Consider the following 9,060-nt stretch of genomic DNA (forward strand, 5'->3'; position numbering starts at 1 on the left):
TAGTCCTCCCTGTGTTGCTGTCCCTGTGGGCTAGCTCTTCTGTTTAGCCTGAGTTAGTCCTCCCTGTGTTGCTGTCCCTGTGGGGTAGCTCTTCTGTTTAGGCTGAGTTAGTCCTCCCTGTGTTTCTGTCCCTGTGGGCTAGCTCTTCTGTTTAGCCTGAGTTAGTCCTCCCTGTGTTTCTGTCCCTGTGGGCTAGCTCCTCTGTTTAGCCTGAGTTAGTCCTCCCTGTGTTTCTGTCCCTGTGGGGTAGCTCTTCTGTATATCCACCAGTAGGTGAGTCCTGGGTCCATTCATTCAGACACCTTTAGGGTTTACAGGGTGTCACAGCAAACGAGACATCAACCCAACCAGCCTGTCAAAAATTCACAGCCTGCTCTTTTTGCACATTCCCAAGGTATCTCCTCATACAGTTGCCTGTTGCATGGTCTTTTGCCATGCTGTTGTTGTTTGGAATCTGTTGAGTTTGATGAATTTTCTTATATTATGTGTGTTAAACAGGTTGACTCTCTGTCTCAATAAAATTCAACTCAGACTTGATTGCCCCATAATGCTAGATTAAATCCTTATTCTACGTATGGAGTCCTGGGTGTTAATGGTGAGGGAGAACTGCTGCCTATCATAAGTCCTGGGAGTATTACAGTAGTTGCCCTGAGACCCCAAGCCAGGCCTCTGACAGACTTTAGGTACATTGGACATATATGTAGTGTGACGCACTATGAGTCAGTGGAATGGTCCCTGGTGTCTGTATGGTGTGGTGGTGCTGGAGAGAAGGGCACTGTTCCGATGCACTGTGCCTGTCAGAGGGGATCTCACTCTGGGTAAGGACTGCTAGAGCGGGACACTGCTGATGAGGAGGACAGTGCCTACTCTATTTAGTCAAAATGACGGAATCGTGGTCATTTCACTGGACAGAAAACATTGCTCTGTATTTAGAGTTTTATTAGGATCCTCATCAGCTGTTGTCAAGGCAACTCTTCCTGGGGTCCACACAGAAAACAAATGTTTGTAAGGGGGTGTGTGTGCTTGCGTGTATGTCAGGGTTTCCATTCAGAAAATGGACAACGTGATCAGGAAGATTTTAATTTGAGAAATGTACCGGACCCATTTTCATTGGGTGAGTAACCCATTAGGTTGTCCACCCACGGTGCTCAGAATGACAGATGTATGGAAATTCATCTTAACAGAACATGCAACTCCTGTAATTAAGCAGCCAACAAAACATCATTAGCCAAAATACAATTTACAGGAAAACACAATTCAAATCAAATATTTGTCACAGGTGTAGAAATGCTTACTTATGTACAGGGGTAAGAGGTAATTGAGGTAAATATGTACATACCATGAGTGTACAAAACATTAGGAACACTAGCTCTCTCCATGACAGACTGACCAGGTGAATCCAGGTGAAAGCTATCATCCCATATTGATATCACTTGTTAAATCCACTTCAATCAGTGTAGATGAAGGTGAGGAGACAGGTTAAAGAAGGATTTTTAAGCCTTGAGACATTTCAGACATGGACTGTGTATGTGTGCCATTCATAGGGTGAATTGGCAAGACAAAATATTTAAGTGCCTTTGAACGTGGTATGGTAGTAGGAGCCAGGCGCACCTGTTTGAGTGTGTCAAGAACTGCAACGCTGCTGGCTTTTTCACGCCCAACAGTTTCCCGTGTGTATCAAAACCCTAGACCCACTCTAACCCGGAAGCTTACAATAAATCCCACTATGCCCTGCGACGAACCATCAAACAGGCAAAGAGTCAATACAGGGCTAAGATTGAATCGTACTACACCGGCTCCGACGCTCGTTGGATGTGGCAGGGCTTGCAAACTATTACAGACTACTAAGGGAAGCATAGCCGCGAGCTGCCCAGTGACACGAGCCTACCAGACGAGCTAAATCACTTCTATGCACGCTTCGAGGCAAGCAACACTGAGGCATTCATGAGAGCATCAGCTGTTCTGGACGACTGTGCGATCACGCTCTCCGTAGCCGACGTGAGTAAGACCTATAAACAGGTCAACATACACAAGGCTGCTGGGCCAGACGGATTACCAGGACGTGTGCTCCGGGCATGTGCTGACCAACTGGCAGGTGTCTTCACTGACATTTTCAACATGTCCCTGATTGAGTCTGTAATGACAACATGTTTCAAGCAGACCACCATAGTCCCTGTGCCCAAGAACACAAAGGCAACCTGCCTACATGACTACAGACCTGTAGCACTCACGTCCGTAGCCTTGAAGTGCTTTGACAGGTTGGTAATGGCTCACATCAACACCATTATCCCAGAAACCCTAGACCCACTCCAATTTGCATACCGCCCAAACAGATCAACAGATGATGCAATCTCTATTGCACTCCACACTGCCAATTCCCACCTGGACAAAAGGAACACCTATGTGAGAATGTTATTCATTGATCATAGCTCAGCGTTCAACACCATAGTACCCTCAAAGCGCATCACTAAGCTAAGGAACCTGGGACTAAACACCTCTCTCTACAACTGGATCCTGGACTTCCTGACGGGCCGCCCCCAGATGGTGAGGCTAGGTAGCAGCACATCCGCCATGCTGATCCTCAACACGGGGGCCCCTCAGGGGTGCGTGCTCAGTCCCCTCCTGTACTTGTTCACCCACGACTGCATGGCCAGGCACAACTCCAACACCACCATTAAGTTTGCAGACAACACAACAGTGGCAGGCCTGATCACCGACAACGACGAGACAGCCTATAGGGAGGAGGTCAGAGACCTGGCCTGGTGGTGTCAGAATAACAACCTATCCCTCAACGTAACCAAGATGAAGGAGATGATTGTGGACTACAGGAAAGGAGCACCGAGCTCGTCCCCATTCTCATCGACGGGGCTGTAGTGGAGCAGGTTGAGAGCTTCAAGTTCCTTGGTGTCCACATCAACAACAAACTAGAATGGTCCAAACACACCAAGACAGTCATGAAGAGGGCACGTCAAAGCCTATTCCCCCTCAGGAAACTAAAAGATTTGGCATGGGTCCTGAGATCCTCAAAAGGTTCTTCAGCTGCAACATCGAGAGCATCACTACCTGGTACGGCAATTGCTCGGCCTCAGACCGCAAGACACTACAGAGGGTAGTGCGTACGGCCCAGTACATCACTGGGGCAAAGCTGCCTGCCATCCAGGACCTCTACACCAGGCGGTGTCAGAGGAAGTCCATTCTGACAATTCTTAAGGCCTTCCTCTGACACCACCTGGTATAAAGGTCCTGGATTGCAGGGAGCTTGGCCCCAGTGATGTACTGGGCCGTACGCACTACCCTCTTGTGGTTGGATGCCAAGCAGTTACCGTACCAAGCAGTGAAGCAGCCAGTCAAGATGCTCTCAATGTTGCAGCTGTGGAACTTTTTGAGGGCCCAATGCCGAATCTTTTCAGCCTCTTGAGGGGGAAGAGGCGTTGTCATGCCCTCATCATGACTGTGTTGGTGTATGTGGGCCACGATAATTCTTTAGTGATGTGGACACAGGAATTTGAAGCTCTCGACCTCTTCCACTACAACCCTATCGATGTGGATGGGGGAGTGCTTGGCCCTCTGTTTCCTTTAGTCCACGATCAACTCCTTCTTGCTGATGTTGAGGGAGAGGTTGTTGTCCTGGTCTCTCCAGATCTCTGACCTCCTCCCAGTAGGCTGTCTCATCGTCGTCGGTGATCAGGCTTACCACCGTTGTGTTGTCTGCTAACTTAATGGTGTTGGAGTCGTGCATGGTAACACAGCCGTGGGTGAACAGGGAGTACAGGAGGGGAATAAGCACGCATCCCTGGGAGCCCTCATGTTGAGGGTCAGCGTGGGGGATGTGTTGTTGCCTACCCTCACCACCTGGGGGCGGCCCATCAGGAAGCATTCTAAACAGGGCACCTGAGAGGTTCCATATGTGACAGAGATGAAAAAGTCAGTTGGAAACGTAGAAAGAGAGTGACTCTAAAGTGGATGGGTTGCTGATATGACTAGGATTGTGCCTTTGGCTTCTGGATAATGAAAGAAAGTTGATATGAAAACCATTAGAACAGGAGAGAAATGCTGGTTTCAGTGGCATACATGGAAGTCTTTATAAAATACTTTTCTCCACGTTTCAATGGTGGGATTTTGGCTAGGTTCCTTTGAAGAAAGTTAAGACATGCCTCATAATATGAAGTCAAATGTTCAGGTTTCAAACAATTAAGTACATGTTTTCAAAATGCATACTGCCTCCAGCTGACATTGTAAAATGGTGGGTGACGCACTTATAGCCTACTTACCTTTGCCTGTGTACCAGAATGACGAATGGGAGGCGCGCTTCAATTATCAGTTGAGAATGTTGCTCTTTTAAATCGTGGCCATCATAACAGTTTTTAACATGCGACTGCATCTAGAATTGTTTCACAATGAATGGGTTTACTGCATAAAAGCGCACGTTTCACTCCAGCCGCAACAAGCAGAGGATCTTCAGTAGCTCTAGCACTGAGGTGATATTCCGCTCAATATAGGCCTTGTATGCAGTGTGAGTGTGATAAATAAGACACATGATGACTAAAGAGAATACACACGCACCAATTAAATTCTGTGAAAATGTGCAAATGAACCTATAGACTGATAAGCATGACGGTCAAATGTATGTTTTCTCCCGGTTAATTTAGCCTGCAACAATTTAATTTATCGGCTTTTCATTTTTTTTATCTGCCAAAAGCTGGCAATTACCAGCTAACGGTAATGTTAAGGGTTTCCCTCACACAGGGGTACCAATTATGTAGTGTAGTGTCCGCTTTAATACATAGTAAGTACATATAGATAGATGCTGATCCAAAGGGAAATGTAACCATGTATAAAGGAGAGAGGTGATCATCAGGTTATCAGTGCAGCCTTCAGCAGACAGAAAGTTATCTCATTCACCTCCCTGTGTCGGTTCTGTGACCAGTCTCACACACAAATACACCTCTCCTCTGTCTGTCTGCTCTGTCTAGCCTCATTAAAACCCCCCTAGCTTCACCCCATCTCCAACTAAAAGCTTTAAAAAAGACAACAGCTAAATCAACCAATGAATTAAAGATAAGCAATAATGAATGAATGAATGTGCTGCAAATACATGAATATGACTGAACTTGATATTCTACATTTAGCAGTACAAGAAATCAAGAGTCAATCCACAAAATCATTATTTTTTCTTTACAAGACCATCACTGAACAGTGAGGTCAGTTGCACCAGTCCATTTCTCTCTCTAACACCGCCCTTCATCTTCTTACTGAACTGATCCACCAACTCTGATGCCTCTGATGCTTCATTGTTCAAGCCCAGCATCGCCAGCACCATAAACACTTCTTCACAGCCCCGAATACCAACAGTCCTCTTTCTGGGAAACTGTTTCTGAATCTAATAATTATCCTCTTCATCCTCTTAATTCAGTCTTCAGTGTGTTTGGCTGTGGACTGGGCTGACTGGGCTGTCTGCCAGGCTGGGGCAGAGTTAGAGTTGTCAGGAGGATTACAGTCATACGCAGCACTCAGCAGGAGGCCGAGCAGCCCGCAATTACCCAGCCCTGCGCGGCGCCTTTGATTTAGAGGAAACTTTCAGAAAATGGCTAAAACGTTGAATAATATGCCATTAGCGACTCCCAGTCCAGTACAGAAAAGAGTCCCCCCTCTTTTAGTATACACTCCAAACTGTTTGTTGCAAAGACCGCCATACAATTAGCTACCGGCTGGAAACAACATGAAAATCTAACAATGTTTTATTTCTATTTGTATTCATTTATCCACCGACTAGGCTAAACACCTGGGAGTTGAGCAACCATTTTAATTTATCTTTCCAACTCAGTGGAAGTTATAAAAACCTCTTTGAGAGTTGTTAAGAGGAGTAATCACTTTCCTCCCCCAAAAATATATCCGTATATTCTATTGTGACGGAGCACTGAATTAAATCTTTTCAAACTGAATCTTTTATATGATGGCCTGGATTTTTAAATGAAAATGGGGGTCAACTTCTCTCATTTTCCTGACAAAGGAGTGAAAGAGGGGACTGAGCGGACTTGATGGCTGCAGCAGAAGGTGATGTGATAAAAAGGAGACTGCGAGCGCCGCTCAGCTCACATCAATGCCGCATTGTGAGCTCTGCCTGAGACAAACGAGCACTGGCCACAATCTGAACGCTGTAATTAAATTTCACACAATATGAGGCAGCAAATGACATGTAAATTATGAATGGCGGATTCCTTGCTTTCCATGACAGTGTTAAATAAGGGAGGTGTAAGTGAAATCATTAGATAATGCCGGTTGGGGGGGAGGGAGGCTTTTCAAAGGTCGTCTTCGAGGGCCTACAGCCAGCTCTGCTACAAACCGTGTAGTCGGAGACCATTTCAAACGGCACTGGGACAATGAGGAACCCGGCCTTGATTGTGTTTGTCTATCTAGGTATAAAATAGACATTATGGGCATATTGTCCTGCCAACCAAGATGCTCCAGCTTGCTCTGAAGGGAAGTGAGATAAGTGGATGTACTTCACTAGTTCCTTGTTTCTCTCACCAATTACCCCTAAATAAATAGACACAGCCCACTGGCACCAACAATGAAATATAGCTTGAAAGGGAAGAAAAGACCATTTTAAAACCATTGGCATGCATATAAAAGTACTGTTGGGTAATTGCAGGGAGAGAAGGACACAGCGGAGGAGCTGGAGCTTTTCATTCACTGTTCCTTCAAAAGGAAGAGAAGATCAAAGAAGAAAATAACTGACCCCAGTTCAGAAAAGTGGGTGCTTCATCCACAAAGAGTGACCGTTTTATTCAGGCTTGAATATCAGTCTTATAACACTGTACAATGCTGCATAACATCTTCACATAAACTCCTCAAACCACATAGAATTGAGATCTGTCTCACTAACAAACAAAAATCTAAATTCCAAGGGATACAAAATGCAACTATTTTGTTGTAACTACACAAGCAAGGAAACTTTTAAACAAAAAATGGGCTAATAATGCAACATAAGTTGTCAAGATCACAAGTTTGATCTTGTGAAGTGAAGCTCCCAAAAAATGATTAAAAGTCATGTGAGCTGCACTGTAGGCTATCATATACAGCCCTAGCCTACTTAATTAGGACAAGTCTCCTTTGAGCCTACTCTGAGGAGAGAAGAGAGAATAGGCAAGCCCACAGTGTTTGTAAGGAAGCTCATTAAAAATACCAAATGCTGCAGAGAGAGAGAGCGAGAGAGAGAGAGAGAGAGAGAGAGAGAGAGAGAGAGATAGAGGGGAGGGAGGGAGAGGGCGGGAGAGAGAGAGGAGGGGGAGAGAGAGGGGAGAGGGGGAGAGGGGAGTGAGGGAGAAAGGGGAGAGGGAGAGAGGGGAGGGGGAGAGAGAGTAAGAGGGAGACAGAGAGAGGGACAGAGAGAGGGGGGTGAGAGAGTATCTCTCCCCACACAGCATCTTTCTGCTTGAGTAGCTCCAAGAGGTCTGCAGGATAAATCTCCCTCTCTCGTCTCAAGTAGTTGTCTTGCACCCACCGCCGAAAGAGAAAAGAGCCACAACTTGTTAGTCAACAGCAGCTCTGAGGGGCTGGGGAGGGGTGTAGAGGGAGGGGGAAAAGCCACTGTGGATCCACATACTGCACACGGTATTCCAGAGAGAAAGAAACCTCCTCTTCCATGTATCATATCAAAACAGCACAAGATATTTGGGTATGTTGATGGGAAAATCATGATTGAGATGAAGATTTTACTTTATGTTACTCTACAGCAAAAGTTTGAAGTGTGAACATAAAATACTTTAGCAGAAATAGCAATTAACCATAGAAAACCATAGAATCATCAAATATAAGTATTACTTTTTACTTATCTAAAAACAGAAAACGAAGGACACACAGGCTATACATTCTGAATAATAAAGATTGTTGAACACACAAACCACTGTAAGAAAACACTATAAAATCTACCAGTCGTTATCAATGTCTCATCATGACTGTATGAAAACACCACAGATCCTTCTCCTGCACTTCTGATAAACCAATGTGACTTTATATTTAACCCTGAGTATCCCCACTTCTCCTCTCATCTCTGTGTGTGTGAGGAGAGTGGAGGGGAGAGAGAGGGGCCCCGGGGCCAGCCCTGTCAGCTCCAAGTGCTCTAGGGCTTGCCTGCACATGGATTAACCCTGATAGAGCCCTGGCCCCCAGGCCACATGGATGTCCTGAACCGACTTCAGCTAGAGTTCATCCTTATAGACTCAACACCAACTCTCCTCTCCTCTCTGGGCAGGCCCACAACCACTCATATACACTCATGCATATACACTCATACACTCAGACCAATGAGGCTATGATTCTCAGTGAAGCCACTTTGCCCTGCTGTGTGGCTAATGGCTACAGCTCCACAGAGATGGCTTCTCGCCCTGTCTTTGAATAGAAAACACAAATAGCTGTATATTATTCAAAGGTAATATTAAAGAAATGCCTGATTATCTTTCCCCTGGTAGAGTTCGAAAACATTAAAACAATGTCAACCGCTCATTCGCCGGCTTTTGAAAAGAGGAAAATTAATTATTTCAAGTACAAGCGCTCCTTTTATGAGCACAGACTTATTTGCATTGAGGAAAATTCAGCAGAAGTAATTGATGCACACTGAATGAACTCAATTTTAATTCCAAATTTCCTCAAAGTCCCCAGGCACACGTGTGTTGGATGCAAGCGGCCAAATAAACAGGCGTAATATGAAAAGGGAACACGAGGAGGGAATATTGCAACAATCAGAGGACAAAAGGAGCGCAAAACAGTTTGAACGCCGCAAATGAATGATGAAGCCTTCATTCAGCCACAGCAGATATACTATGGCAAACTGACAGTTGATGTCTTCATATAAATGTAAGAATTTACATTCTAATTAAAAATAATTTACATCTTAATCACTGTGGTACTCATTGTTCAGTATTTTCCTACAGTAATGAACAACAACACTGTTCTGCTTTTTCAGACAGAAAGTTCTGGGAATTATTTGAATATTGTTTTCCCATTTTAAACGCATGTAGATGCATTTCAAGAGGCATAAAATATCTTACCCAATTTTGA

Source organism: Oncorhynchus mykiss, chromosome 2, assembly GCF_057628025.1.
Source record: "Oncorhynchus mykiss isolate SJ-2025 chromosome 2, ASM5762802v1, whole genome shotgun sequence".
Lineage (NCBI taxonomy): Eukaryota > Metazoa > Chordata > Actinopteri > Salmoniformes > Salmonidae > Oncorhynchus > Oncorhynchus mykiss.